Source organism: Eriocheir sinensis, chromosome 36 (genome assembly GCF_024679095.1).
Source record: "Eriocheir sinensis breed Jianghai 21 chromosome 36, ASM2467909v1, whole genome shotgun sequence".
Lineage (NCBI taxonomy): Eukaryota > Metazoa > Arthropoda > Malacostraca > Decapoda > Varunidae > Eriocheir > Eriocheir sinensis.
In genome coordinates, this window is record NC_066544.1 from 14,415,153 (window position 1) to 14,437,614 (window position 22,462).

Here is a 22,462-nt window from a genome sequence, read left to right on the forward strand (position 1 = left end):
TCCCTTCGTCTACTCCCCTCATTCCATTCCCTTTCCTCCCTCCCCTTCCTTCCTCCTCACCCTTCCATCAGTCTGTCATTTGAGGGGACGGGAACGGATGGGCCGGGCGTAAACAGCGGTCGGCCGTCACCTGCAGACTACACGGGCATAAACACGTTGACCGCCCAGGTAAACACACGCACCTGCCCGCTCCGCCGCCGCCGCTCCGTCACAGGTGTGTTGTGGTGAAGGAGCGAGAGTGTTTTAGTTGTGTTTGTTGTTTGTTTGTGTTGGTGTTAATAAGGTGTTTGTGCTGTTTTGATTTGTTTGTTTGTTATTACTGCGGTGTTGTTTTTCTTCTTCGTTTTATTGTTAGGTATTGTTTTTTTGTATTATTTTTATTATTTTTAGTAGTCGTGGGGGTGGTAGTAGTAGTAGTAGTAGTAGTAGTAGTAGTATCATTAGTAGAAGTAGTAGTAGTAGCAGTAGTAGTAGTAGTAGTAGTAGTATGCCCCTTCTTTCCGTCCGTCTCTCTCTCTCTCTCTCTCTCTCTCTCTCTCTCTCTCTCTCTCTCTCTCTCTCTCTCTCTCTCTCTCTCTCTCTCTCTCTCTCTCGGGAAGCCCACAGAATTCCCGTGCACTAACAGGATTCACCCACAAACCTCCTTGCTGTCTGTCTGTCTCTCTCTTCACCACCACCACCACCACCACCACCATCATTATCACCACCACCACCATGATCATCACCACCAAAGTAAAAGGAATAGGTAAGGAATGAGAGAGAAGGTGAAGGGAAGGGAAAAATAAAGGGTTGAGAGGAAGTAAAGGTAAGGTAAGGTAAGGTAAGGTGAGGTATGGTAAGGTAAGGTAGGGTAGGGTAAGGTGAGGTATGGTAAGGTAAGGTATGGTATGGTATGGTATGGTAAGGTAAGGTAAGGTAAGGTATGGTAAGGTAAGACAAGGTAAGGTATGGTAAGGTAAGGTATGGTAAGGTAGGGCAAGGTAAGGTAAGGTAAGGTAAGGTATGGTAAGGTAGGGCAAGGTAAGGTAAGGCACAGGAGGATCAGAAGAAAGGTTGAAGGAGATCGGAAACTCTATAAGCGAGGAACGTATAAGTTAAGGAAAGATAAGGTAAGGTAAGGTAAAGTAAGAGTGGGGCAAGGTAAGGCAAGGTAAGGAACAGGAGGATCAGAGGAAAGGTTGAAGGGGATCGGAAACTCTATAAGTGAGGTAGGTATAAGTTAAGATAAGGAAAGGTAAGAAAGAGAATCCAAGGTAAAGGTGAGGGGGATCAGAACCTCTATTGGCCATGGGGGAAAGGAATCCAACCCCTTCCACCTCGCCGCCAGGAAATGTCGCGATGATTCACAGAAAGGCGGGATAATTTTAGTTACTCTCTCTCTCTCTCTCTCTCTCTCTCTCTCTCTCTCTCTCTCTCTCTCTCTCTCTCTCTCTCTCTCTCTCTCTCTCTCTCTCTCTCTCTCCCCGATTCCTGTTCTCTCCCTTTCTCATGTCCTTCCTTCCTTCTTTCCTTCTTCCTCTTCTCTGACCTCCTTTTCCTGTCATTCCTTCCTCCTCCTCCTCCTCCTCCTCCTCCTCCTCCTCCTCCTCCTGTGAATTTTCCCTCCGGCCTTCTTCTTCTTGCCCATTATGTCTTTCTCCTTCCTTTCGTCTCCAGTTACTCCTCCTCATCTTCTTCCTCCTCCTCCTCCTCCTCCCCCCGCCTTCATTCCTTCCTCCGTATATTCCCAAATCTTAACTTTTTTCGTCCAATTATTTTTTTTCATTTTCCTTTACACTCCTTTTCGTTAATATATTTTCCTGTTTTCTTTGTTTTTGTTTTTATTATATTTTTTTTGTCTTGTTTTTTTTTTCTTTTGTTCAATTTCAGTTTTTGTGGGTTTTCTTTTTTTTCTTTTCTTTTTCGTTCTTAAATTTACTTCATATGAAATTAATCTTTTTATCTTTCGTCTTTTTTGTCGTTTTTCTACATCATTTCTTTTTTGTCCTCTTCTTTACTTTCTTTACTTTTTTTCTTTCCTGCTTTCTTCCTTCCTTTAATTTTCTTTTTTTCCTTCTCTTCCTCCTCCTCCTGTTCCCTTTCTGTTATCCTCTCTATCTCCTTCTCTCTTTTATCCTTTCTACCTCCTCCTCCTCCTTTCTTATTTTTTCCTCCATTTTCTGCCTCCTCATTTTTTCCTTTCTTATTTTTTTTCCTCCATTTTCCGGCTTCCTCCTCATTTTTCCTTTGTTCCTCCTCCTCTTTCAATTTTTCCTCTCTTCCTCTGTTTCCTTCACCCCCCACCACCATCATCTCCTCCACCTCCACTTTTCCACTGTTTCCTCACTTTCTGCCTTGTTCTCTTCCTTTCTTCCACCACCCCCACCACTCCACCACCTCCTCCTCTTCTTCTTCCTCTTCCTCCTCTTCCATCCGATTAGCCCATCTGCTTCCTCCCTCCCTCCCTCCGTGACGAGCTGGCTGTGTACAACGATCCACACAGCCTCCCATCACCACGCCCCGCCCACACCGCCACCGCCACGCCCACCACACGCCCACCCACACTGCAGTCACACCCCCACACCTCTTCCACCCTCACCCTGATCCTCCCTCCCCTTCATATCCCTTCCCTCACCTTTCCCCACTTTTATCTCCCTTATATACAGCATCTTAGCATCATGGTCTCTCTTATCTCATCAATTTTCTCTCTTTTCTCATTTTTTCTCCTCTCCATATGCTCTCTCTCTCTCTCTCTCTCTCTCTCTCTCTCTCTCTCTCTCTCTCTCTCTCTCTCTCTCTCTCTCTCTCTCTCCCTTCTCTCACCTCCATATGCTCCTTCTCCTTCTCTTCCCTTCCTCACCTCTATCTCCCCTACGCAGCATCCAAGCATCATCATCTCTTTTATCTCATTTATCTTTTTGCTAATCTTCTCTCCCTCACCCAGTTTCCACATCTTCTTTCTCCCTTCCCTTTCTCCCCTTCATCATCTCTCTTATCTCCTTGTCTCAATCTTTATCTTCACTATCTTTCCTTACTTTCTTACTTTCTGCCTCCTTTTACCTTCCCTCCATATCCCCTTCCTTGCCTACCTTTCTCCCCTCCGTCTCCCAACATCCCAGCATCATCATCTTCCTTATCTCACTGTTTCCATTCTTATCTGAGCTATTTTTCCTTCCTCCCCTCCGTCTCCCTTACTTACAGCTTTCTCCCCTCTCCCCAGTGACCCTGTAGAAGCCCCCATTATATAGAGTTGGGGGGGGGGAGTCCTAGTTCCAGCATCACCTGACTATCAAAACAACACCTGTGCTCCCTGCCTCTTCCTCCCCTCCCCCTTCCTCTTTCTCCCCACCCCCCATCTGAAGGTTATCCCCTCCTCCTCTCCTTTATCTCCCGTCTTTATCACTCTTCTTTCTTTTCCTTTTTCTTCAGTTCTTGTTTTTCTTCCTCGGATGTCGTTTTAACTATTTTTCTTCTTTTAATTCTTTTCCTTTTTTTCTCATTCTTCATAACTATCTTTTTCTGAGTTTTCTTTTCAGCTTTTTCTTGTTTTTTTTTCGTCCTCCATCATTATCACCATCCTCCCCTTTTCTTCCTTTTCCTTCTCCCCTTTTTTATCACTAATATCAACATCCTGCTCACTAATCTTCTCCTCCTCATCCGTCTACATCACTCGTTTTCTCCCTTCATCCACCATCATCCCCACCTCCTCGTATACAACATTCCACATCTTACACCCAATCACTCCATCGCTCCCTCTTCCATCCTCCACATTTTGCACTCCATACCTCCCTCCTCCTCTCTTCCACCTGCCTGCCAACTAGCTGCCAATGTCACCCCAGCATCCTCAGGGCCGCTTGGAAGGCAGTGCCACGCTCCACCGACTCCAGAATCCCAAACAGCCGCAGTGCCAACCTTACCTAAGAGATGCGAATGGGGCCAGGGCTGTGTGTGTGTGTGTGTGTGTGTGTGTGTGTGTGTGTGTGTGTGTGTGTGTGTGTGTGTGTGTGTGTGTCCCTGTCTCTGTTTCTGTGTGTCTCTGTCCCTGTTTCTGTGTCTGTGTCTGTGCACATGTCTGTCTGTTTCTGTCTCTGTCCCTGTCTGTCTATTTGTGTGTGTCTGTGTTCCTGTCTGTCTGTTTTTGTGTCTGTCCCTGTCTGTCTGTTTGTGCCTGTCTGTCTTCCTCTCTCTCAAGCCTAAAGAAAAATATGGATAAGATAATACAGTTTGAGAGATAGAAAGACACAAACAAATACACAGACAAACGAACAGAAAGATACGCAGACATACTAACAGACGGATAAGTAATGGCAAAGACAGACACACAGACAGACAAAAATACAGAACGTCAGACAGGCAGTTATACAGACAAGCCAACCAGACAGATAAAAATAGCCACAGACACAGACTAACAGACACACACACACACACACACACACACACACACACACAAAGGCACAGTGCACAACGTTCTGCTCCTTCCATCTTTATCAGCAGTGCCACAAGCCCCCCTCCCCCCCTTCACTTCTTCCTCTCCCCTCCCCTCCCCTTTAATCACTTCAATCTCTTCCCTCTCCCCTCCCAAAACATCTCTTCCCACCACAATTCCCCTTCCCCTTCCCTCCCCTTTACAAACCCTTCCCCTCCTCTCCCCTCCCCTGCCCCTTAATCACTTCAATCTCTTCCCTCTCCCCTCCCAAAACATTCTTCCCACCCCAATTCCCCTCCCCCTTCACCACTACCTTTTCCCCTTTCCCTCCCCTTAACAAACCCTTCCCCTGCTCTCCTATCTCCCCTTCCAAAACATTTCCTCCCACCACATACCTTCTCCCCCTCTACACTCTCCCCAATACCCCTCCACTACCCTTCCCTTCTCCTTAAACAAATCAATTTCTCTCCCCCCCTTCACAGCATCCCTCCCCTTTATCTCCCCCTTTCCTCCACCTCTCCACTTCTACCCAGCAACGAACACCTCTCCGTCCTCTGCACCCAATACCATACGTGCCAACACACACACACACACACACACACACACACACACACACACACACACACACACACACACACACACACACACACTATACAAGCAGAGGTGCACAAACAGACATAAACAAGCCGACAGTCAAGACACACACAGATGCAATCGGGGCGCGGCATAAAACACACACACACACACACACACACACACACACACACACACACACACGGACGCAGTGACCTTGAAAATAGATCGGTTGGGTTGCTTTGTCCCCCCCCCCCCCCCTCTCTCTCTCTCTCTCTCTCTCTCTCTCTCTGGTGACAATAATGATAATAATAATAATAAAAAATAACAATACAAATATAACAATGGCCGCTGATAAAGAAAGGGGACGTCTCTCTCTCTCTCTCTCTCTCTCTCTCTCTCTCTCTCTCTCTCTCTCTCTCTCTCTCTCTCTCTCTCTCTCTCTCTCATTTTTTTTTTACTTCCCTCCCATAATTTCTTCTTGCAATTTTCCCATCCTCTCTTCTTCCTCCTCCTCCTCCTCCTCCTCCTCCTCCTCCTCCTCCTCCTCCTCCTCCTCCTCCTCCTCCTCCTCTTCCTCCTCCATCTGGGTGTGAGCGGTCATTAGGCACATTTTTCAGTTGTTGCCGAGAGAGAGAGAGAGAGAGAGAGAGAGAGAGAGAGAGAGAGATCGCGGAGGATAATATATACACACGGATTAAATCTTCTACTTAACCTCCTCCTCCTCCTCCTCCTCCTCCTCTTCCTTTTCCTCCTCCTCCTCCCATTCCTCCCATTTCCCTTCCTTGGCACTCAGCGTTGCCCAGAACGATCCCACGGTGTCACACACACACACACACACACACACACACACACACACACACACACACACACACACACAGAGGCAGATCACGAGAAGGATGATAATTGAAGAGATATCGAATACGAGGAAAAAAAGGAAAAAAATAATGGAGGAAGAGGAAAATGTGGAAGAGAAGGAGGAGGAAGAGGAAGAGGAGGAGGAGGCGGAGGAGATATGAAGGGGCGTATGGATAAGATAAAGTATTCAAATGATTGCGTGATGACTAATTGACTGACTGAATGACTTACTGATTGACTTACTGATTGACTGACTGACTGACTGATTGACTGACCTGGCTACCTTCTCTTCCCTCCCTTCCTCCCTATCTACCTACCTACCTACCTTATCTTGCTTAATACGGTAGATTTAATACAGAGAGAGAGAGAGAGAGAGAGAGCGCACAATTGCCAGTGACACGCAAGTCTGCAAAAAAATTAAGGGCCTCTTTTTTTTTTCACTTTCATGTCTTATATACCACAGAGAGAGAGAGAGAGAGAGAGAGAGAATGGACACACAAGACAAGTAACTTACAACTGTCTTCATCCTCTCCTCCTCCTCTTCCTCCTCCTCCTCCTCCTCCTCCTCCTCCTCCCTCATAACAATACTGCCCTTTCACAGCCTCCTTGACATTCGCTTCCGGAGTGTGATGAGAAAGGGAGATGAAGAAGGGAGATGAATGGGAGGAGAGGCGAAGAAGGGAGGAGGAGGAGGGGAGGGAAGAGGAGAGATTAAAAGAAGAAGAAAAGGAAGATACTGCGGAGATTGTATGTTTTGGAGGAGGAGGAGGAGGAGGAGGAGGAGGAGGAGGTGGAAAAAAACGTACATTATATATCTTCATGAAATTCTTATATATATTTTCCTTCACATTCTTCCCTAAATCGCATCCAGTAAATTCCTCTCTCTCTCTCTCTCTCTCTCTCTCTCTCTCTCTCTCTCTCTCTCTCTCTCTCTCTCTCTCAATGAAGGTCGTGCATTTATTTTAAGTGTGGAGGGGAAGGGGAAGAGGAGGAAGGGGAGGAGGAAGGGGAAGGGGGAAGAGGGGGCAGTGACTCATTTTCCCAGTGCTCCCCTTCCCTTCCCTCCCCTTCCTTTCCCTCTCCCCTCCCCTTATTTCCCCTCCCTTCCCCATTCCCTTCAGCACGTGGCAACCAGCTGACGCCCCTTCCTCTTCTCCCCTTCTCCCCCTTTCCAATCCCCTCCCCTTCCTCCCTTCCCCCTCAACTGATGTACCCTTTACCTCTCTCTCTCTCTGGCCAGGTGTAATCTCTCTCTCTCTCTCTCTCTCTCTCTCTCTCTCTCTCTCTCTCTCTCTCTCTCTCTCTCTCGCCAGGTGTAACAGGAGGCATGGCAGGTGGAGCTCCCTTTGATCACCTGTAATTAACTTTTTCCTCCACCTGCAACCACATACTCTCCCTGTCCATCCACCCATCCATCCACTCTAAAAATATCTTCAATTATCTATGCACTTATTCATTTCACTCTCCCTTTTGTTACGCATCTATAAATATCTTGAAGTAATTATATATTTTACTAATTCTATCAATCTTATTCAAACTCATAAATCCCTTCACTGTCTACTAATATTATTCCCTCTTCTGGCGTCTATAAAAATCCACAACTGTCATTATCTATTTGTCCATCCTTCTCTTATCTACAAATCCCATCAACTGTCTATCTACGTATTCCTTTATTTTCCACTCATTTCTTATCTATCTTTTTTTTATTTACTTATTATCTTGTCATTGCAGAGACGAGACAGAGACAAAACACACACCATCAATATGTATCTATATATCTCACGCTTTACTCACCTGTTCTCACCTGCCCTTTTTTTGTTTGTTTTTTTACAGTGAAGGAAATATCTCCAGGGCAAAAACAGAAAGCAATAATGAAAAGCCCGCAAATCACTGTTCCCATAAAAAAAAGAGATAAGAGGAGTGCCCAAAAGAGGTCAATTTCGGGAGGAGCCATGCCCTGATACTCTTCCTCGTCCTCCATATCTTTGCAGTTCACCTCATCTACCTGTCATCTGTCATTTCACCTCACCTCGTTATTCATTATCCCTTATCATTATACATCTCCATTAAACATCTCTCCCATTATGCTCCCAACTCAAAATCTACCTTTCTCCCTCTCTACATCTTCGCCCTTTCTTCCTTCCTTCTTCCTCATCCGTCACTAACCTAACCTAACTTAACATAGCCTAACCTAACCTAACTTAACCTAACCTAACCTAACTTAACCTAACCTAACCTAACCTATCCTAACCTAACCTGACCCTTCTCGCCCTGTAACCAACCACTTCTCCCATTATACTCCCAACTCAACATCTACCTCTCTCCCTCTCTCTACATCTTCGCCCTTTCTTCCTTCCTTCCTCCTCATCCGTCACTCTCTTAACCTAACCTAACCTAACCTAACCTAACTTAACCTAACCTAACCTGACCCTTCTCGCCCAATAACCAACCACCTCTCCCATTATTCTCCCAACTCAACATCTACCTTTCTCCCTCTCTACATCTTCGCTCTTTCCTCCTTCCTCCCTCCTCATCTGTCACTCTCTCAGCCTAACCTAACCTAACCTAACCTAACCTAACCCTTCTCGCCCAATAACCAACCACCTTTCCCATTATTCTCCCAACTCAACATCAACCTTTCTCCCTCTCTACATCTTGGCTCTTTCCTCCTTCCTCCCTCCTCATCTGTCACTCTCTTAGACTAACCTAACCTAACTTAACCTAACCTAACCTGACCCTTCTCGCCCAATAACCAACCACCTCTCCCATTATTCTCCCAACTCAACATCTACCTTTCTCCCTTTCTACATCTTGGCCCTTTCCTCCTTCCTTCCTCCCCATCCGTCACCCTCTTAACCTTTTCCTCCTTCTTCTTCTTAACCTCCTCTTGCCCTGTAAACAACCACCTCAGTCTCTCCTCTTCACCTTCATCTCCACCTGCAGGGAACAATGGGGCCTCTGTAGCACCCCTTCCCCCCCCCCTCTTCTTCCCCTCTCCATCATCCTCTCCTCCGCTCCTACACCTACGCCTGCAGACACCACACACACATACGCACTAACACACACACATGCACACACACACACACACACACAATCCACACACCCTCTTCTTCCTCCTCCTCCTCTCATCTCCATCCTTCTTTTTCCCTCTCTTATTCCTCCTCTTATGGGAGATGAAGCCTCTCTCTCTCTCTCTCTCTCTCTCTCTCTCTCTCTCTCTCTCTCTCTCTCTCTCTCTCTCTCTCTCTGGTGTCTTTCTTCTTCCTCCTCTCTTTTTTTTTCTTACGTGTTTTTTTTCTTCTTCCTTTTGTTTCTCTGTTGATGTTATTCTTGCCGTTACTTTACTGTTGTTTCCTTTACTCTCTCTCTCTCTCTCTCTCTCTCTCTCTCTCTCTCTCTCTCTCTCTCTCTCTCTCTCTCTCTCTCTCTCTTTCACCTGTATACCTTGCCACCCCTCATCTAGACCCCTTCCCCCTTCTCCTCCTCCTCCTCTCCTCTTCTTCCTCCTCCTCCTCCTCCTCCTCCTCCCCTCTCCCATCTACTCTATCACATAATCATACCCTTTACACGCCCAGAAGCCCTCTTCCCCTTCTTCTCCCCTTCCTCCTCCTCCTCTTCCAAGCCCTTCTCGTCCATAATTGCCATCTCCTCCTCCTCCTTCTCCTTTCCTTCATTTTCCAGCATCCATTATTCTTATTCTCTTTATCAGTATTTGTTTTCCCATCTTCAAGTCCTCCTATTTTCCTCTATTCCCTTTTCATCTTCTCCTCTCTGGTAGTGCTATCTTCATCCCATCTCCACCATCTTTATTCTCATTCCCTTCATTATTACCGTATAGTCTTAACTTCCCCCTCTTCCCTTTCTTCTATTCATCTTCATCCACATCTTCATCTCTCCCTCTCTATTACTGCTATCTTCTTCCTCTCTTTCTTCACTCATTTTCCTTCCACGTCTTTATCTTCCTTTTCTTCTGTTCTCCTTTATCTCCATCTCCATCTCGGCTATCTTCTTCCCCTCCCCTCTTCCTCTCCAGCATTTTCACTCATTTTCCTTTTATCTGTCTTCATCTTTTCTACTGTTTCCCTTTATTCCTTTTCTATCTATCTTCTATTCTATCTTCTCCTCCCCTCTTCCTCTCCAGCATTTTCACTCATTTTCCTTTAATCATTCTCCGTCTTCTTTCTCTTCTGTTCCCCTTTATTTCTCTTCCCACCTCTCCCTCTCTATAATCTCTACATTCCCTCTTCTTCCCCAGCTTCCCTCCCCCCTCTTCCCCCTTATCCTCACCAATACGGCTTCCCTTTCTCCCTCACATAGTAAATAATATAAGGACTACTTTTTTTTCCCATCCCAGACTCTGCTAATGAATAATATATAAATACCATACGATCAATCTCTCTCTCTCTCTCTCTCTCTCTCTCTCTCTCTCTCTCTCTCTCTCTCTCTCTCTCTCTCTACTGCGCCACTGGTCTATCTATCACAAGCGGCTTTTAGGGCTGATAAGGTTTGTTTTGATAGTCATTTGTGATTAAGTTTGGTCTCATTGTTATTGTTTATGGTGGTGGTGGTGGTGGTGGTGGTAGTAGTAGTAGTAGTAGTAGTAGTAGCAGTAGTAGTAGCAGTAATAGCAGCAGCAGCAGCAGCAGTAGTAGTAGTAGTAGTAGTAGTAGTAGTAGTAGTAGTAGAAGTAGTAGTGGTGTGAAACGTCAGTAAATGTGAATGTGTGTGTGTGTGTGTGTGTGTGTGTGTGTGTGTGTGTGTGTGTATGTGTGTGTGTGTGTGTACGTTACGCTCGTGCGCCTTACTTCCGAACACCTGTCGGCGAATGCACACACACAAACGCACACACATACATATACACACACGAGGCGCACCAATGCACATGTTTATATATGCACACACACACACACACAAAGAAATATCGAGAGAGAGAGAGAGAGAGAGAGGGAGAGAGGGAGGGAGGAAAGAGAAGGGGAGAGAGAGACGGAAGTAAGAATTAGGCAGATGGAAGAGTAATGGAGGAGAATGAAGTATCGTGAAGAGGAGGAGGAGGAAGAGGAGGAAGAGGAAGAGGAGGAAGAGGAGGAGGAGGAGGTGGAGGAGGAGGAAGAAAACGGTAATGATGATGAAAAAGGTGAAACGAGACAAGAAAGAAGAAAAATAAGGAAAAGAAAGAAAAAGAGAGGAAGAGGAAGAGGGAAAAGAAAGGCTGGAAAGTTATGAAGAAGAGGAAGAGGAAAAAGAGGAAAAGGGAAATGATATATCTGTCTTTAAGGGATGGAGAGAAGGAAAAGATGGATTAAAGGATGTGAAGATGAAGGAAAAAATAGTAGTAGTAGTAGTAGTAGTAGTAGTCATGGAAATACTAATAGGAAAAAAAAAAAAGAACACAAAGAAAAACACAAATAATTAGCATACCGAAATAATTAATAAAGAAAGGAAGAAGAAAGAAGGAAATGAAAAAAATAAGAAAGAGGGAAAGAGAGAGAATGAGAGGAAAGGATACAATAGAAGAAAGAAAAAGAAGAAAACAAGAAAAAAAGAAAAATAATGAAAACGGGAAACCACCACCACCACCACCAACAACAACAACAGCAGCAGCAGCAGCAACAACAACAGCAACAACAGCAGCAACAACAACAACAGCAACAACAACAACAACAACAACAACCTCATATTTCCACAACCCTTCACAAATTTTCTAAGGCCACTCGCGCACCTCAAGGAGACCAATTACCTGCCCCAATCACTGCCCCAACGACTCAATTACCCCCCGCGATAAGCCAATTACCGCCCCGACACACCTGGCAAGCGCGCGAGCAGGTGAGTCAGGGAGGCGGGTGGGGGGGGTGGGGGGGCGGGGAGGCGAGGTTCGTGACTCATGGAAGCACGTGAGTTGATGATGAAAAACTCAAACCATTCATTAGTGGTAGTACATGGGTGAGCTTCCTTCTTTCCCCTTTTTTTTTTCTTTTTCCTTTTCTTTTCCTGACATTCTCTTTCCTTTATTTTCCTTGCCTTTCCCTTCTTTTCCTCTCCTTTTCCTTTTCTTTCCTTCCTTTCCCTTTCTTTTCCTTTCTCTTTGCTTCACTTTCTTTCCTTTTCCTTTTCTTCTATTCGTTTTTTTCTTTCTTTATCTTTTTCTTTTCTTTTCCTTCCATTCTCTTTCCTTTATTTTCCTTGCCTTTCCCTTCTTTTCCTCTCATCTTTCCATTCCTTACTTCAGTTTCCTTTTCCTTCCCTTTCTTTTCTTCTTTCTTTCCTCTCCTTTCCTTTCCTTCTATTCCTTTACCTCCCTTCCTTTTCCTTTCCTTTCTTCTCCTTTCCTTCCCTTTCTCTTCCCCCTTCCTTCATCAATCTCTGCCACATGTACATCAATTACTTTCCAACACTTTCCATCTTCCCTATCCTCTTCCTCCCCTCCTTTCCATTCTTTCCATTCCACTTTCTACTTTCCCTCCCTTCCATTTTTTTCTTATCTTCTTTCCCTCCCCTTACCCTCAACTTCTCCCTTACAATTCTCCATTCTCTTCCTTCCCATTCATATCCTTCTCTCCTTCCTTCTATCCTCTCTACAGTGTTTCCTTTCCTACCTTCCCTCCTTTTCATTCCCATTTGCTTTCCTTCCCTTTTCATTCTATTAATACTTTTTCCTTTTCTTCTATCTCATCAACCATCCTTCCTTTCCTCCCTTCCTATTCTAATCTTTCTCCCCTTGCTTTACCCTCCCTACTTTCCCCTCCCTCCCATTCCCCATCATCCAATCAATCAATCAGTCAATCCCATCCTTAACCAATCCCTAACCGGCCAATCAGCTCATCCCCTGTACTCCCCCCTCCCCTTATTGCGTCACACAGGTGGGCCAATCACGCAGGTAAAGCCTTGCGTAACGGGCCCTTGACATTAACGCGTCATCTGTCACACTGACCTACTAATGATGATGGTGATGATGATGGTGATGGTGCTGGTAGTCTTTCCTTCCTTCCTTGTTTACTTACTTTTCCCTTCTTCCTCTTCCTCTTTCCATTATCTTTCTATTAACTCTTCTCCTAGTATTCTTTTTTTTCCCCTTTTCTCTTTTCATTCACTAATTTTTTCAGTTCCATCTTCTCTTTTTATTTTTACTTTTCCCTTCCTCCTCTTTCCATCATCTACCTCTTCAACTCTTCTCCTATTCTTCGTTTTTTTTTCTTTTTCTCTTTTCATTCGCTTATTCTTGAGTTCTATCTTCTCCATTTTTATTTATTTCTCCCTCCCCTACATCCATTCCTTCCTTTTCCATATCAACTATCATCCTTCCCTTCTTTCCCCCTTTCCTATCACTCCCCCTTCTACTTCTTTCTTTCTCTCTAACTCACATTCTTTTCCTCTTTCCCTCCCTTCCTCTACCCTCCAATTCCACATTCTCCTTTCCTCCTATCATTTCCAAGCATCCTCCCTCCTTTTCCATCCCCCTCCCTTCCTGTCCCTCCTCTTTCCCCTTCCCTTCCATGCGTCCCCTTCTTCCCCTTCCCCCCACCACCCTTATCACTCCAACATCTCTGGTTATCACGTCATGCTCTACATCTCACACCTATGCAGTAGTAGCAGTAGTAGTAGTAGTGGTAGTAGTAGTAGTAGTAGTAGTAGAAGTCAAAACACCAATGATAGTTTCTTTTGTTACTGTTGTTATTTTTTAAGGTTGTCTTCCGCCTATCACGATGACAAAGGAAAAAAAAAGAAAAATATGCAATTCAGTTCCTTTCTAAAATGTCACGCGATACTTTTTTTTTTTTGTCTTGATATTGAAACCGTGGCGAGTTTATAATGATGTGTGTGTGTGTGTGTGTGTGTGTGTGTGTGTGTGTGTGTGTTATATCCTTGAGTCTGTTTACACATTCGATATCTTTCTTCCTGTTTATGCATTCCTGTCAGTGAAACTCTCTGTCTCTCTCTCTCTCTCTCTCTCTCTCTCTCTCTCTCTCTCTCTCTCTCTCTAAAGGTGATGATGGTATAGCGGAGACCTTTAAATATCAAGAATTTAACCTCCTTCCCACCCAACGCTTCTTTCCTCACCACCATCACCACCACCACCATCACCACCACCACCACCATCACCACCATCAACACTACGGTACCATCACCACCATCATCACCACTACCATCAACACTTCGGTACCATCACCACCACCATCACCACCTCCATCACCACCACCATCACCACCCCATTTCTTTTCCTTCCCTTGCTGTCATCGCCCATCACCATCGTCACCATCACCACCATCATCATCACCACAATCACCACCATCATCATCACCATCATCACCACCACCATCACCAACCCATTTCTTTTCCTCCCATTGCTGTCATCGCCCACCACCACCATCACCATCACCACCACCAACACCACCCTATTTCTTTTCCTCCTTGCTAACCTACCTTTTGCTTTCATCCACCACCACAACCACCACCACCACCACCACCACCACACCTTCCCTTCCCTGTTTATCTCCTTCCCTGCCACCCCATCACAAGCTTCCCTTTATCATCATTTTCCCGTACTCTATAACCTACCTCAGACTGCCATACCTTACCTTACCTTAATTTATCATACCTTACCTTGTCTTACCTTACCTTAATCTATCATACCTTACCTTGCACCTCCCCTTTTTTCTATCTTCTCAACAACCCTTCCTTTCCTACCTTCCTATTCTAATCTTTCTCCCCTTCCTTTCATCCTCCCTGAAATCCTCCACTCCCTCGCAACCCTTACATAGACTCTGCTATTTTCCACATCCTTCATAACACCTCCACTACTACTACTACTATTACTACTACTACTATTACTACTACTACTTTTACTCTCTCTAGCCACTCCATTCCATCATCCACCCTTACTACAACTCCCTCTCCACTCCCCATCCACTTCACCTCAGTCTAGTCTCCCTCACCCCCCAACTCCCCCCCAAAAAAAAGCTTTAAGAGAAGAAAGTCGAGGAATGAATACGAAACTAAAACTCATCTTTGTGTGTGTGTGTGTGTGTGTGTGTGTGTGTGTGTGTGTGTGTGTGTGTGTGTGTGTGTTGCGGTTTTCAGGGTCAAGCAACACATATATACCTGTCCGCTGCTAATTACAAAACAGGTAAGAGAGAAATACAGGTAAGAAGAGAAGGCAATCTGAGGTCAATGCGAAGTCTCTCTCTCTCTCTCTCTCTCTCTCTCTCTCTCTCTCTCTCTCTCTCTCTCTCTCGACCGCTCTCAAGAGGAAGGTAAAATAAAGGAAAACAGCTGAGCCAGGAAGTTTAGTGATTTGGAAGATTACGAGGAGGAGGAGGAGGAGGAGGAGGATAAAAGGGGATGGACGAAAAGAAGCAGAAGAGAAGATCGGAGATGATAGAACAAGTGAGATTCCGAGAAGGAGGAAATGGAAGCAAGAAGATACACTGGAGAAGGAGGAGGAGGAGGAGGAGGAGGAGGAGGAAGGGAGAGATAGGAATAAGGGGGAGAGGAATGCTGGGGAGACGTGAAAAAAAAAAAACTGGGGAAGAAGTGAAGGAAAAAGAGGAGGAGGAGGAGGAGGAGGAGGAAGGGAATTTGAGGAGGTTAAGAATGTTTGTGTAAGATCCTGTACCGTTTCCTTTGCTTTTCCTTCCCCTTCCTCATTCCCCTTCCCTCTCCCTCCATTCTCTCCCCTTCTTCTTCCCCTTCCTTTCCCCCTCTTCCTTATACCTTTCCTCCATTCTCTCCCCTTCTTCTTCATCCTTCTTCCATGCCCTTCCTTTCTCTTCCCTCTTCCTCCTATCCCTTTTACCTTTTCTCCATCCTCTCCCCTTCCTTTCTTTTTCTCCTTCTATCCCCTTTCTTTCCTTTTGCCTTTCCTCCTTCCTCTCCCCTTCCTTTCCTCCTTCCCTTCTTCTTCCCCTTTCCTCTTCTTTCTATCCCATTTAACCTTTCATTCTCTTTCCCCATTTCCTTTCCCTCCTTCCCTATTCAGTTCCCCTTCCTTAATCCCTTTCCCTTTTCCTTCTATTCCTTTAACTTCTCATTCCCCTTCACCCATTTCTATTCCTTTCCTCCCTATTCCATTTCCTTTTTTTATTCTTACTATCTCCTATCTACTTTCCTCCTCCTCCTCCTCCTCTTCCCTTCATTTTCTTACTAATCTTCATCTATGTATTTCCTTTCCTTTATCTCCTTTCTTTCATACCTTTAGCTTTTTTTTTATATATTTTACTGCTTCTAATCCATTCTCTTTCCTTTTCCATTCCTTTCCTTCTTTATCTTTCCTTTTCCTTCACCTTCATCTTCTACTGTCTTCCCCTTCCCTTCTATTTTGCCTCCTTTCCCTCGCTACCTTGCCCTCTTTTCCCTCCTCTTCCTCTTCCTTCTCCTCCCTCCCTTCCCCCATTCCTTATTATCTCTTATTTCCTCTCCTCTTCCCATCTCTCCTCCCACTTTTCCTCTCTCTTATCTCCGTTTTTATCCGTTTGTTCTGCTTTTTATCTTCCTTATCTCCTCCTTTTCCGGTTCAATCTAATTCTTCTTCTTCTTCTTCTTCTCTTCCTTTAGTTCTTCGTAACATCTCACATCATCACCTTTTCCAGTATATCCTCCTCCTCCTCCTCCTCCTCCTCTTACCTACCTTTCCTCCTTTCTCATGACCCTTTCACCTCTCTCTCTCTCTCTCTCTCTCTCTCTCTCTCTCTCTCTCTCTCTCTCTCTCTCTAAGACATTTAAACATCGATGACGTTATAAGTGAGAGTATGACGTCATCGAGAATGCACACACACACGCACGCACACACGGGTTCACTGACACACACACACACACACACACACACACACACACACACAAGGAAGTATTGGACCATAGCAGAATAACCATCAGAAAGAAGAAAAGAGTTTTGTGTGTAAAGCTAACTCTCTCTCTCTCTCTCTCTCTCTCTCTCTCTCTCTCTCTCTCTCTCTCTCTCTCTCTCTCTCTCTCTCTCTCTCTCTCTCTCTCTCTCAAGGTGTGTGTGTGTGTGTGTGTGTGTGTGTGTGTGTGTGTGTGTGTGTGTGTGTGTGTAGGTGTGTGCATTCAAATAAGACAGCAAGAGACAGACAGACTAAGAAAGGTAGACAGGGTACAGGTAATATACATACATACATACATACATATAGACAGACAGACAGATAAAACAAAGAGATAAACGAAGAAAAAAAGAGGTATTGACAAAGTATAATGTTGCTGAGAGAGAGAGAGAGAGAGAGAGAGAGAGAGAGAGAGAGACGCAACAAAGCAGGTAAGCAAACGGACGGATTTACGGACATGCACACGAACACACACACACACACACACACACACACACACACACAGATTGATACGTAGATAGATAGATAGGCAGACAGATAGGTAAGAACAATACAATTACCTAACAGAAAGGGAAAGGAGACAGAGAATGACAGACAGACAGACAGATAGACAGACAGACGGATAGATAGATAGATAGATAAACAGACAGACAGACACAGAAAGCAAACAATAAAGCAAAGATAAATAATAACAGACTAACCGAGAGAGAGAGAGAGAGAGAGAGAGAGAGAGAGGGGGGAGGGTTAAGTCAACACTATCCCAGGTTGACACGTAGGCTGACACTCCCTGCCCCCCCTCACCCCCCTCCTCTTCCCCTTTCACACCCTCACCCCCCATTGCAAGCTCTCCATCACTTCCCTCGACTTGATCACAACAGGAGGAGGAGGAGGAGGAGGAGTGAGGAGGAAGACTACCCACAATCCTTCTGTGAGCTATGAGAAACGAGAAGGAAGAGGAAGAGGAAGACAAACAAGAAGAAAAGAGATTGAAGGGAGAAGAAAGAAGAGGAGGAGGAGGTATTAAGTGAAGAAGGGAAGAAGGAAGAAAAAAAAGGAAAGGGAGGATGAGAGGTGAAGGAGACAAGGGCAAGGAGAGAATAGAAGGGAGGAGAGGAAAAGGAGGAAGGGAGAGAAGAAGGAAGGGAGAAGGAGGGGAGGGGAGAGGCAAAATAGACATACACATAAGAAATTCAGTAGCAACACCGTATAGGCCTAGAATGGTATTAAATAATTCTACTTGAAGAAAATAATAATCATAATAATTGACAGGACCAACACTAAATTCGTCCTCCTCTTCTTCTTCCTCTTCCTCCTCCTCCTCCCAATACTTCATCCCATCAGAACCTCCAGGCTGATAAAGCTAAGATCCAAAGCAAAAAGTCCTCTCTCTCTCTCTCTCTCTCTCTCTCTCTCTGTTATCATTCTAAAGCGAGGAATTAAGGTTGCCGTGTGAGGTTCTTTGTCCCCCCCCTCCTCCTCCTCCTCTTCCTCTTGAATGTATCTCTAATTCTCTTCCTCTTCTCTTTGCCTCGTTCTGTCTGTAGTTTCCTCTTGATCGTCTGTTCCTCTTATTCTTCTCTTTTCCTCTTCCTCTTTTTCTTCGTCATACTTAATTTGTTCGTCTGTTCTTTATTCATCGTTCCTGTGTCTCTACTTCCTCTTTCTCTTTATTTCCCTTTCCTCTGTTTCCTCTTTATTCGTGTATCCGTTCCTCTTCCTCTTCTTCTTCTTCGTGTTCTTTTCCTTTTTTTCTTCTGCGTTCCTTACATTTCCTTCTCTTTTTTTTTCTCTCTCCTTCTTCCTTCATCACATCTCCTCTTGCCTCTCTTCTTATTAACCGCCACTTCCTCTTTCCCTCTTAATCTAGTTTCTTCTTTTACCGCTCTCTCTCTCTCTCTCTCTCTCTCTCTCTCTCTCTCTCTCTCTCTCTCTCTCTCTCTCTCTCTCTCTCTCTCTGGTCGCTCACTCCTCTGTGCTCGGTTGTGTGAGCCAATTGTTTTCCTCCTTGCTTTTTTTTTCTTTCTTCTTTCTTGCTTTCTTTATTTACTGGGGGAGAGAAGTGTTGATCTGTTGTTGTTGTTGTTGTTGTTGTTGTTGCTGTTGTTGTTCTTCTTCTTCTTCCTCTTCTTCTACTATTACTACTACTACTTTTTCCCTTTCTTCTTTTTCTACTACTTCTTCCTCTTCTTCTTTTTTCTTTCCTACTTCTTGTTCTTCTTGTTTTTGTTCTTGTTCTTCTTTTGCTTTCTTTATTTAGCACTACTGGTTAAGAGAAGTGCTGTTTTCTTCTTCTTCTTCTTCTTCTTCTTCTTCTTCTTCTTCCTCCTCTTCTTCTTCTTCCTTATTTCTTTACTTGACAAGATAAATACACACGCTCATATTTTCTCTTGAAGGTCCACAAAAAATATTCACATTACTTCATTTTGCTTCATTTACTCTTCTTGTTTAGTATTATTTGTATAGTCACTTTCTTGTTTATTTATTCACTTGTTTACCCTCTTTCTTATCTATTTCTTGTTTCATCTTTATATCTATTTCATCAGTTTCTATTTTCTTTTGTGTTTTCTTCCTCGTTTTCCACTTAACCTTGGACGCAACCTTTCTATTTGCACACACACACACACACACACACACACACCAATCTTCCCATTCTCACCTGGCAATCAGCGTCTCACCTGTTCCCATTACTTCTGTTTTTCCCTTTCACTGGTGCAGGCACACCTTTCTCCTTACACCTGGCTTCCTCGTTAATCACTGGAATTACCTGGCAAATACCTGTGTTAATGATTGGACTTTCTTTCTTTTAACTATGTATGTCTTGTCCGCCTGTCTAATTCTTGGGGATGCTGGGAGTTAAGTTTATGAAAGAGAAGCAAATGATGATGATGATGATGATGATGATGATGATGATAATAATAATAACAATAATAATAATAATTACAACCACCTGGGTATGCAAGGTAAGGTTAGGGCAGGTCAGTAAAGCACTTCCCTATTATTTTTTTTTTCGTGTGTCAGTCCAATGTTGTTTATTGTCAACGGCGTATGCTTTTTTTTTTTTTTATTTGTAACCTGTTCTTTTGCTATTGTCAATTGGTTTGCATCTCAAGGTAAGGTAAAGTTGCATCCCTTCATTCTTATTCACTTCTACTTTTTTTCCTAATAAGTCAAAGGTCTGCATCTCCTCTTTTTTAATCATCTCCCTTCTCGTTAACTCTAAACCCATGAAGACAAAAAATTTCACTCCATAAAACCTTACGATATATTACAATATCTAACAAAATCGTCACGCTAATAATCTTCCTTCTCTTGTATTATAAACCCAAAACGATCCAGAATTTCCTAACTGAAAAACAACACACAAAACCATACAAAATCAACACGCTTAAAATCTTCCTTCTCTTCAATTCTAAACCCAAAACGATCCAAAATTTCCTCACTAAAAACATCACACAAAACCATACAAAATCAACACGCTTAAAATCTTCCTTCTCTTGTATTATAAACCCAAAACGATCCAGAATTTCCTAACTGAAAAACAACACACAAAACCATACAAAATCAACTCGCTTATAATCTTCCTTCTCTTCAATTCTAAACCCAAAACGATCCAGAATTTCCTCACTAAGAATCACACACAAAAACATACAAAATCAACACGTTTATAATCTTCCTTCTCTTCAATTCTAAACCCAAAACGATCCAAAATTTCCTCACTAAAAACAACACACAAAAACATTCAAAATCAACACGTTTATAATCTTCCTTCTCTTGTATTATAAACCCAAAACGATCCAGAATTTCCTCACTTAAAAACGACACACAAAACCATACAAAATCAACGTTTATAATCTTAAGGTAAAGTAAAGTTAGGTGCATGGGCTACATCTACGCGTGGCGCCAGTGCTCATCTCCGGATCTTCCTCCTCGTTAACTATAAACCCATGAAGACCGAAGATTCCCTCCCTCTAAAAAGAATATACACAACACTCCCCCAAACGCTACTCGATCCCCTTTAACGTCCAATCAATAAGGGAAGAGGCGAAGCTGAATGATAGACGACACAAGAGAGCATCAGCATCAGCATCATTAGCATCTTTAAGCCCAGCATCCATAAGGCACAGAAACGCCGGAACACTAATTAAAGGTGTTTCGATTCTCTTCAGACAGTGTAGGAAGGGATTTGAGGTCGGTCGGTCGGTTGATTGGTTGGCTGGTTGGTTGGTTGGTCTCTCTCTCTCTCTCTCTCTCTCTCTCTCTCTCTCTCTCTCTCTCTCTCTCTCTCTCTCTCTCTACCTACCTGTGCTAAATCTACCTTCACTTTCGTCTCCTCCGTCACCTCAGGAACACTTTCTCCTCTCTCTCTCTCTCTCTCTCTCTCTCTCTCTCTCTCTCTCTCTCTCTCTCTCTCTCTCTCTCTCTTACCTGCAGTCCGTTATAGCCTGGCGGATCCTGGACACACACACACACACACACACACACACACACACACACTGGTTGACCTTGAGATGCCAAAGCATGACCTCCTAACGGAACATACACACAGATTGGCAGGTATTAATGCACACACACACACAAACACACACACACACACACACAGGGGAGGAAAATAGTGTTAATATTCAAACAAAATAAAAATAAAATAAGAATCCAGACAACATATCAGAGAAAAAGCATTATTAGTTTTCAGTGTAATAGTCTAGCGAATGAAAATAAAAACAAATAAATAAAAATGCGAATAAAAATAAAAGATAAACACCTGCCCATTGAATTTCAGGTGTGCAAAGGTGCGTCTGTCTGTACACTTCATATAATAATAATAATAATAATAATAATAATAATAATAATAATAATAATAATGTGACGCTTCAGTTACTTATGCTAATACGTACAGGTGTGTGTGTGTGTGTGTGTGTGTGTGTGTGTGTGTGTGTGTGTGTGTCCTCAAACTTGAAAGGCGGTCACCCACTACTCCCTCCCCCCAAACCACACCTCCTTCCCCCCTCCCCCTCCTCGCCCCCCACCACACCTACACCTTGTCCTTACGTCCTCACCTACACCCAATAACCTTGCACTCCCCCCCTCACCCCCACATACCTACAACCCCCCGCCCCTACCAGCACTCATACCACAACCTGTCCTACCATGCCTGCCCCTCACCCCCCCCTCTCCTGGTGCTCCCCACAAACACTATACCGGTCCTTTGCCCCCCACCCCCCCGAGGCACCACCACAACCGCCTTCACTCTACACGGAAGCGTCTACCCACGAGCCGCGGATATTGGGCGGGTTTTGGGGACTTGTTTGGGCGGGTTTTGGAAGATAGATGTGTGGGCTCCGCGGGGTTGGGTCTCTCTCTCTCTCTCTCTCTCTCTCTCTCTCTTGTAGGTTAGACATCCATGTGAGTAAATTGACATCTATTCTTTGCGACTGGCTGGATGACTTGATGACTGGATGACTGACTGTGTGACTAGATGACTGACTGACTAGCTGGGTGACTGATTTACTGACGGGGTGGCTGACTGGGTGACTTCTGGCTCTCTAACTGGCCGATTGACTGACTTACTGACTGGCTGACTGATTAACTGGATGACAGGATGACTAATGGCTGACTGGTTGTTACTGATTGACTGGATGACTGTGGCTGACTGGCTGAGTGACTCACTGATTGATTGACTTGCTAAATGACTGGCTGACCAACTGGATAACTGGAAGACTGACTGACTGACTGACTTTCTAACTGACTGACTGATTGACTTGCTAAATGACTGGCTGACAAACTGGATAACTGGAAG

At 44.2% G+C, this 22,462-nt stretch overlaps 1 protein-coding gene across 9 annotated transcripts in view; it reads right to left on the minus strand.

The window, feature by feature from the left end:
• Positions 1–22,462, minus strand: part of LOC127007879 (protein kinase C and casein kinase substrate in neurons protein 2-like) — a 147,450-nt gene that overhangs the window by 107,709 nt on the left and 17,279 nt on the right. The window lies entirely within an intron of this gene.